Source organism: Dipodomys ordii, unplaced genomic scaffold (assembly GCF_000151885.1).
Source record: "Dipodomys ordii isolate 6190 unplaced genomic scaffold, Dord_2.0 Scaffold5, whole genome shotgun sequence".
In the NCBI taxonomy this organism is placed as follows: Eukaryota; Metazoa; Chordata; class Mammalia; order Rodentia; family Heteromyidae; genus Dipodomys; species Dipodomys ordii.
Window position 1 is genome coordinate 21,782,851 of NW_012267221.1, and position 10,337 is coordinate 21,793,187.

The window sequence follows — 10,337 nt, forward strand, 5'->3', positions numbered from 1 at the left end:
GTGCTTAATAGGCAAATATTTTTCCTGGGTTTTGTTTTTTTTTTTTGTTTTGTGCTGATGATCAAACCCTGGGCTGTATAAGTACTAGTTAGGTATTCTCTGGTATTGAAGTACATCCTGAGCTCTTTTTTTCTGATTTTGTTATTTATTTACTTACTTAGAAGGTTCTAGTACAAGATGAAGCATCTCTCTTCCCTTTGGGCTTCTGACAATGGTGGCATATTATGGTGGATCAAGTGGCTAACAAAACCACTTATATTATATGAGAGTTAGGAAGCAGACAGAAGACAGGCTGAGATTCTTCAAGGAAACACCTGCAATAACCTAAGGACTTCCCACTAGTCCTTATCTCTTAAAGATCCATAGCACTTACCAATAACACCACTTTGGAATGACATATTTGATAGACTATCAATATTAAAATCAGAGCAGGACAGGGTGCCAGTGGCTCACGCCTGTAATCTTAGCAACTCAGGAGGCTGAGATCTGAGGATCACAGTTCAAAGCCAGCCCAGCAGGTAAGTCCATGAGACTCTTATCATCAATAAACCACCAGAAAACCAGGAGTGGTGGTGCTGTGGCTCAAGTGATAAAGCACTAGCCTTGAGCTGAAGAGCTGAGGGATAGCGCCCAGGCCCAGAGTTCAAGCCCTAAGACTAACAAAAAAAAAATCAATCACAATGGAAGATATACAAATGATCATTTCATATATGGCACGTGTCTATCCACAAGATACAAATTACCATATTATGCTTTGAATATAGTAAATGCCTAAGTGTTGAAGGTTGGGTCTCCAGATAGTGAACAATCAAAGGTGATTGAATAATGGGGGCTCTGACCAAATCAATGGACTGATCCCTTGATAGAAGCATAACATGATGGCATTATTGGGAGGTGAGAAAGGTAGGTACCCTTAACTAGATAGGGTCTAGTTAAAGGAAATGGGTCACTGAGGTAGGCCCTGGAAAGGTATACCTTGTAGTCTTTCTGCTTCTTGGCCTTCATGAGGCAAGCAGCTCTCCCCAACCATGCCCTTATGGCATGATGCTTTTGCCTCGCCACTGACTGGCCTAGAAACAATGGAGTCAGCCATGGATTGAAAGCCCATGTACATGGGGCTGGGAAGGTGGCTCAGTGGTAGAGCGCTTGCCTTGCATGCATGAGGCCCTGGGCTCGATTCTTCAGTACCACATAAGCAAAAAGAGAAAAGCCAGAAGTGGCGCTGTGGCTCAAGTGGTAGAGTGCTAGCCTTGAGCTGAAGAGCTGAGGGACAGCGCCCAGGCCCAGAGTTCAGGCCCCACGACCGGACCCCCCCCCAAAAAAAAGAAAATCCATGTACATTTTTCCTCTTTTTTTTTTTTTGTTGGTCATGGGGCTTGAACTCTGGGCCTGGGCACTGTCCCTCAGCTCTTCAGCTCAAGTGCTCTACCACTTGAGCTACAGCACCACTCCCGGTTTTCTGGTGGTTTATTGGAGATAGGAGTCTCACGGTCTCTCCTGCCCGGGCTGGCTTTGAACCGCAATCCTCAGATCTCAGCCTCCTGAGTAGCTAGGATTACAGGAGTGAGCCACCAGTGCCCGGCTATTTTTCCTCTTTTAAATATTTTGAGGTACCTATCACAGTGATGAAACACTAACACATGTAATTATCATATTCTGTCCATCAAATTGACAAACATTTAAAGAATAGAGAACAACTATGTATAAATCTTTCCTGGAAACAGTGTGAAAGGACACTATCACACAGTAATGGTCAAATTATCATCTGTTGTGAGATAATCACACTTTGACTAAAAAGCTTTAACCTATTAGTTTCAATTTAGGCATTTGCCTTCAAAAACTAACCATAAATGTATAGTCATATATAAAGATATTTATGAAGACTACTTTGTAGAATAGGAAAAATTATAAACAATAAAATTCAACAAATAAATGTCAACATCAACAAATAAAGCAATAAACCCTGGCAGTATAACGGAGTGTTTACAGTGAGGACTCTAACCAAACTCCTTAAGTTTGTTTTCTTTCTTTTTTTATTTTTATTTTTTTTTTGTCGGTCGTGGGGCTTGAACTCTGGGCCTGGGTGTTGTCCCTGTGCTCTTCAGCTCAAGGCGTGCGCTCTACCGCTTGAGCCACAGAGCCACTTCCCAAACTCCTTGAGTTTGAACCACAGTCCCACTACTCCCTTGCTGTGGGCCTTAATAAGTTGCTTTTCTTCCTTTTGATCTGGTTTCCTCATCCATAACGTGGGGTGTTCTAGCATTAAATTGATGACTATATGGAGAGATTATAGAACTGGGCCTGATATATATTAAGTGATCAGTAAGCATGAGCAATTTTCATGATTAATATTGCCATTGACATCAACATCCCACAGAAGAGATTAGCAATCACTCCATATTGGTTGAGGGTGAGGGAAAGGTAATTGTCCATCTGGGATCTTAGTGAAAGGTGGTGATGGAGGATTCTCATTCAAAAAGCAGTTGCCTTGAAGGAGAAAACCAAGGGGAGGAAAAGGTAACTAAAGCAAGTAACAAGGTACTTAGTAACAAGCAAGGCCTAATGACATTCTGACCAGACCTGGTTGTGCTTTAACTACCTACCAGCAGTAAATACAGTTTAAGCAATCAAAAGACAGACTTTTATGAGTCAAGACAGGTCAGCCTGGGTTAAGAAGATACAAGGTTTTTTTCAAGGTTCATTTTCAAAGAGACCTATCAAATCCTTCAGATGATTTTATATTTCTCTCATATCAGGATAATGAGTGTACTTTGTATGTTATGAACTTGATTTAGTTAATAAACTTTAGTCTACTTTTACAAGTACAACTACAGACTGAAAGACAGAAATAAATGGTAGAAGTCATTTAGCCCAGCGCTTTTCAACCTTTTGTGTACCATGACCTCTTTTGGCAAGGAGAAGACCCATGGACAGTGTTGATTTTAATGCATTAAAAAAAATTAAAATGGCTGGGATGTGGCTTAGTGGTAGAATGCTTGCCTAGCATGCATGAAGCCCTGGGTTCTATTTCCCATTACCACATAAACAGAAAAAGCCAGAAGTGGCACTGAGGCTCAAGTAGTAGAGTGCTAGCCTTGGACAACAAGCTCAAGGACAGGGCCCAGGCCCTGAGTTCAAGTTCCAGGACTGGCAATAAATAAATAAATAAATCATAGGCTATAAACAAAACTGGTAAGGATAACAGAGGAGTTACTCACATTTTTTAAATGAAAATAAATGTGTTATGTGACAACATTCACATTATCACTGATTCATTGATAATAAGATCAAGTTGCACATCTCACTAATTACTACCAATAATTAGTGTTACTTTGAAAAGTCCTAAGTATATATTGATAACCTATCTATGATTATCCAAAAGCCACATAAAAATATCAATGGTACTGAGCACCAATGGCTCATGCCTGTAATCCTAGCTACTCAGAGGCTGAGATCTAAAGATCGGGTTCAAAGCCAACTCTGGCAGGCTTTGAGACTCAGCTAACCAGTCCATGAGATTCTTCTAATCAACCACCAAAAAAGCTGGTAGTGGAACTGCAGCTCAAGTGGTAGAGCACTAGCCTTGAGCACAAAAGCTTAGGTCCTGAGATCAAGCCTCAGCATTATACACACACACACACACACACATGTATATATACATATGTACCTGTGTATATATGTATACAATGGTAACAAAATCATACAGTATATACACATATATGTATATGTGTATATATGTGTATTTATATGTATATGCATACAGAGGTAACAAAATCATAGATACAGTAAATAGAGTTGTATATACTCTGCAAAATGGTTAAGTTTCATTTCATATGAGAACCCTAACAAGGCTAAAACTGTCCTAACACAGATTAGCAAACTGTAGCACCATTTTTAACCCTGTGAATTGTCTGCCTTCACAGCAAGTAAATAACAAATTGGAGTCACTTATTCTAAACAGCTTCCTGTTGTCTGGAATCTTGATGATCTAGGCATGGATTGAACACATGAATTACAGAAGCCAAGTTAAATTATTTTAAAACAAAAGTCAAATTTGAACTTACATCATTTGATTTTCTCTTTAAAAAGAGCTTTACCTGGGGCTGGGAAGGTGGCTCAGTGGTAAAGTGCTTGCCTTGCATGCAGGAGGACCTGGGTTCAAGTCCTCAGTACCACATAATCAGAAAAAGCCAGAAGTGGTGCTGTGGCTCAAGTGGTAGAGAGCTAGCCTTGAGTTGAAGAGCTGAGGGACAGCGCCCAGGGCCAGAATTCAGGCCCCATGACCGACCAAAAAAAAAAAAAAGAGCTTTACCTTCAATAGAAATTATAACCAAGTCTTCCGAAGACCTAGATATTTGCAGGTAAACTTTATTTAGTCAAGTACCTACCTGTTAAGAAAGCCTGGCCTAAATTCACTGTGTGTGTGGGGGGGGGGGTTGGTTGGTTCTGGGGCTTGAACTCAGGACCTGGGCGCTCTCTCTCAGTTTTTTTACTCAAGGCTAGCACTTTACCACTTGAGCCACAGCTCTACTTTGGCTTTTTGGTAGATAACTGGAAAAAAACTCTCACAGACTTTCCTTCCTTAGCTGGCTTTGAATCATGATCCACAGATCTCATCCTTATATGTAGCTAGGATTACAGATGTGAACCCAACTTCAGAGTTGTTTTGTATACATACATGGTTCTTTCATATTTCAATAAGGCTCTGAGTTCTTTGAGACAAAATTCTGAAAATATATTTCTGAGCCATTCTGCCTGTGAATGGATGCCTTTTAAAAAATGCATCAGTGGCAGAGAAGATGATAATTAGAACTTTTATTCTTGTTATTACAAAGCCAACTAGAAAGCTTCCAATAAAACTTCTCCAAGGTAAAACTATGTTTTTGGCTCCTAGTTAATTGTAAAGCCCAGTTCCTTACATAACACAATGTTCTATCCAAACAGTCCAATGTACATATAAAATCTAGTATATAGGAGGAAAGCTTAATTATAAGAAAAAAGTTCCAGGGCATTCCTTTCCTTGCTAATGCTCTGACTTTATCCTGGAGTTTAAACTAGAGTCAGTCAGTCAGTGCATGAATGTGCTTTTAATGTTCTCTATCAACAGTTGTTCCAAGTTGTATTACCTATGTTTTCTTATTCTCTTTATTATTGACCTCTGGCATCTGAGGCCTTGTGGAATAGGGAAGGTACCTTACCCAGGGTTGACTAATTCCTAGAGATAGCCATTTGTGTGTTAGTCTTTGATATACCTCCTATGATGAAAATATGTGTTTCCCATTAACATGGATTTGACTTTGTTCTTTTATACAGTAATTCTCCCTTTATTTCATTAAGGAGCCTTTGACCACTTCCTGGGCTTGGCTTGCATCCTGAATCACAGTGTCAGCTGTGAGTCACTGTATCTTGGGACAACTTTTCTTTGTCAGTGTTTGAAAATTGACCCTAGGGTCTTGGCCCCTAAGAAAGTACTCTGTCATTGACCTATACTCCAAGCCTGGCATGACTTTCTGATCCATAAATTTCTTATCTAGCATAACAGAGGAATGGAAAATATGATTTTATCTTATTCCCTCAGGCTTTGATTTTTTCTTATCTTATGTATTCCTCCATTCATAATATGTTCTAAAGCAGGTGTGCTAGTTAGCTTCCTGTCATTGTGACAAAATACCTAAAGAGTTAAAAGAGGAGAGATTTATTTTGTATCATGCTTTTAGAGGTTTTATTCCATGATCACATGGATCTATTGTTTCTGGGAGATAGAGCTTCATAGTGGGAAGCAGCTGGTGGAATAAAGCTGTTCACCTCATGATGGCCAGGAAGGAGAAAGAGATAGAGAATGAGGAAGAGAGAGATCGAGGGAGGGAGGGAAAGATAGAAGGAGGAAAAGAGAAAGAGAGGAGGGAAGAGAAACAGAAAAGAGGAGAGAGAGAAAGAGAGAGAGAGAGGGAGGGAGAGAGAGAGAACAGATACATCCTTCTGGTACATGCCCACAGTGGCCTAGTTCCTCCAAATAGGTTCTATCTATTATAGTCCCCCTGATCATCCAATAGGCCATTCAATTATGAACTCATCAATGGGTTAACCTACTGATAAGATCAGTTTCCCAAGGCCCATCTAGAACATTGCCGTATTAGAGACCAAGCCTGAATTCAAGTGGACATTCAAGGAATACCTTAAATCTCTATCACAAGACAAGGCATAGATAACTAGGGGGGGACTAGGGACTAGGGAAGTAGTATTATGCAAGAGGATTTTTTTGTACTTGTATTTGGCAGAATTCTGCAGGAGGGCCACACAAATGTTTTAATTGAAGATGGCCTAATAAATAGAATCTTCTCAGAGGTATAACCAGACTTAAGAGACCCCTACAAAAATGGTGAAGACTGAGAAAGTCAACTGAAGGAAGCTGGGACCTGTATGGGGACATGATGTTTCTATGCCTCTCTGAGAGGTGTGGCTGTAGAAGAGAGGATGCTAGACAGTCACATGACAAAAGGGAATGCATCATTGCCAAAACCATGCTCTACAAAGAGGGCACTGTAGGTGGCCCTGTCTTCCATTTCTACCCTGTGTCTTCCTTCTTTTTCTTTCTTTTTGTTTTCCAGACAGAGTCTTAGTATGTAGATCAGGCTAGCCAGGAACTAGCAGTCCTCCTGACCTAAGCCCCTCTTGATACAAGGAGTACAACACACACACACACACACACACACACACACACACACACACAGAGTACTTAATTAAACTAGATGCTAAGCAGCCTGTAATGTTATGTGACTCATTTGTATATGGGATGGGAGGAGACTGAACAAGATGACCTTCCTAAAAAGCTGTGATGCTAAAAAAAAAAAAATTTTACATATTGCCACAGATTTTTGTTATCTCTGACAGAAGCAACTCCACTTTTGCTGGTTAATTGGAGATAAAAATCTCATGGGCTTTCCTGCCAAGGGTGGCTTCTAACCATAATCCATAGATCTTAGCCTCCTGAAAAGCTAGGAGTACAGGGATGAACCACTGGTGCCCGGTTGATTAAGTATTTTTGACAAAATGCTTACTATTTCCTGAGATAAACTTCTATTACTGAACAATTGTGGTTTTTAAAAAGTTATCAACACTGGGCTGGGAAGGTGGCTCAGTGGTAGAGCACTTGCCTTGCATGCCAGAGGCTCTGGGTTCGATTCCTCAGCACTGCATAAGCAAAAAGAAAAAAGCCAGAAGTGGCGCTGTGGCTCAAGTGGTAAAGCGTTAGCCTTGAGCTGAAGAGCTGAGGAACAGTTCCAAGGCCCAGAGTTCAGGCCCCACGACCCAGACCCCCCCCCCAAAAAAAAGTTATCAACACTAAGCCACAGCAAATTTATTGATAGTTTCTCCCAAGTAACAGGTTTTGATTTTTGAAAATCAAACTTAAGAAATCAAAGATATATTCAGATATTAAAGTTGACATTCTATGTAGCTGGCATATTCAATACAATTGAACATCATCTATCACATTTGACCAGCCCTCAGGTATTTGGACCCTAGAAGCTCAGAGTTTCTCCTCAGTTGCTGCTGTAAACCAAAATCAACTCAAGACCAGGAACAGTGATTTACACGTATAATACCAGCACTCAACAGACAGAAGGAGAAAGATTATGAGTTTAAGGTCAGCTTGGGCTATAAAGTAAGATATTGCTTTAAAAATAAAAAGAACTTGCCGGGCGCTGATGGCTCATGCCTGTAATCCTAGCTACTCAGGAGGCTGAGATCTGAGAATCGCGATTCAAAGCCAGACCGGGCAGGAAAGACCTTGAGACTCCTGTCTCCAATAAACCACTAGGAAACCGGAAGTGGCGCTGTAGCTCAAGTGGTAGAGCGCTCGCCTTGAGCTGAAGAGCTGAGGGACAGCGCCCAGGCCCAGAGTTCAGGCCCCACCACCGACAAAAATAAATAAAATAAAAAGAACTCAAAAGCAGACTAAGATGTTAGGACATGAAAGGAAACAGAAGTTAGAGTTTAGGGAAAAGAATAATGATTTTATTATAGAATAACTAGCTAAAGGTCCTAGAGAAAAACTGGAATAAAACTGAAAAGGTTTTAGTAATCAAAATCAAAAACAAAAACCAACTGGGAGATTCAGTGAAAGTTTGCACGTATTACTATGGACCTGTGCTTGCCTGGTACAGGTTATTCTGTGTCCTGGGGAGCTGACCTGTATAAGCTTCAGCAGGGTTCTTTGGCTTCAGATGAAGTTCTGTTTAGCAATTGGGAGACCCCTGGCAGCAGATGGGAAGAAAGGAAGGTAAGTTTGTACTATTTATCCTCCCCTAGTTTTTCCTCTTGTGGTGTCCTTCCAAACAAGGCTTGTCAGACTGCTTTTTCCAGTTTTCTCTTTGAATTCCGGGAACCTCCACCCTTCTAGGCTTAGTCCTGGTCACTGTTACAGTATCCAGTTAGAATATGGAGTCTGTTTCCTACCAGAGTCCTGATCAACACATGAATATCATAATACATGTTGAGTCACGACTGTATGCCAATGAAGAATAAAATAAGATAGACACTTTGAAGGGCAGTCTAGGGAGTGGAGACAGTCACAGAGCAGATTATCCTATGATATCTTGACAAGTGATGCAGAGGATGGGGAGGTGGGTGGGATGAAGAATAGATTGGGGCATGTTGGAATAGTCATGGGGAATTGTCCATGGTAGGAACAGTGGAGATGAAGGTAGACAGGGAATATGGAGGTAGATAGGAAGTGGTCAGGAGCTACTAGAGAGACAAACAAGGAACATTTTCTGCCAAGGATATCCAGGACTAGTTAAACTGTGGAAGGGATTGGACTGGGCCAGACCATGGGAAACCTTGAAATGGAAGGAGGTGGCCATTCCTTCCATTTGGTTCCTGTCCCCACCTAGAGAAACATCAGTACAGGTATAGTATGCACTTCTCAGTCCTTTAATCCAACCTCATGACCAAGGTTTGACCCTCTTACTTCCTTAGCCTAAAACCAGTCTTTGGAAAATCAATCCCCTATACTCCCTGGACATTTTAAGATCTTTAAGATTGAAAAAAAAAAAAAAGGCCAGGAGTATTGGCTTATGCCTGTCATCTCAGCTACTTGGAAAGCCAAATAGTTTGAGGCCAACTATAACACAAAGCTTGTGAAACCCTTCATTAACCCAAGAAGGTGGTCATAGTGGTATGTGTAAGGTACACCCTGGAAAGGCAGGGTAAACTCCTCCCTCCTCTTGGCTAAGTGTCCACCCAATACCCATGTCACCTAGGTTACTGGCACACCTGGAGGCAGTCACTCTCTCCTCCAAGGTCACATCCTAGGCCACCCCTAGTTATACCTCCCATGGGACTGGGGAGGGTCCCAGGCCCTGAGGTCACATCTGCATCCAGTGTGGCCACACCTCCCCTCCCCTGGCCGCCCCTTCTCCCTGCCCCTTCCCTATTTAAACCCAGATGGGACGTGGGCCCGCCCCTTCGGCCATGCCTCTCCACCAGTTCAGTAAAATAAACTTCTCTTCCTGCCTGAATATCGCATGGTGCTCTCTTTCCTCAGCTACTTACTTTACCTAACAGTATGTACCTGAGATCTCATATACAAATGAGGCTACAAATAGGAGGATCTCCATCTGAGGCTACTTCAGGCAAATACAGAGACCTTAGCTAAAAAATAACACAAGAAAAGTCTTGGGGTCATGGCTCAAATGGGTAGAGCCACTGATTAGCAAGCAAAGCCCTGGGTTTAACCTCCATCACTTGCAAAAAGATAACATGGTAACCTAACTCCTCAGAGAAGAACTACAACAGGACTAGTTGAACATTCCCAAATGGGTTTGGAAGCCCTGGCAGTCAGAACCTTCTTCCTGATAGCAATATGTAACCCTGAAAATATTCTATCCCATGGTGAAGGGTGAGGCTAACGTGGAAGGCGCACTTCACCAAGGTGAGGTTTGGGTTCATACTGGGCCGGTGGACACCTTTTAAGTCCATTTCATCACACTTTACAGGCAAGGTCCAAGAGGTGTTTGGCTTCCTTCACCCAATCCTGTTCCTCCCTGACCCTCATAATAGCCAACTTCTCGGAGTGGGGCTCAGGAGGCTTCTTTAAACGAAAGTGCACAGGTAACGCCATCCAACCATCCATCTCTTTCAATAACCCAGAGCCTGCCACTGCGCTCCGGGCAAATGAGGAGGAGCCGTGGGAAGCGCTAGAAGAACGTGGTGGGCAGTAGCTCCGCGGAGCTGTCTCCGAACCAACTGGATCCACTCCTCCAGTCCTCTTGAGCTCGATGCTGGCCCAGGCGAGCGTCCGCGTCACCGCGGGGGTGGGGCCCGCCCCGCCGCCC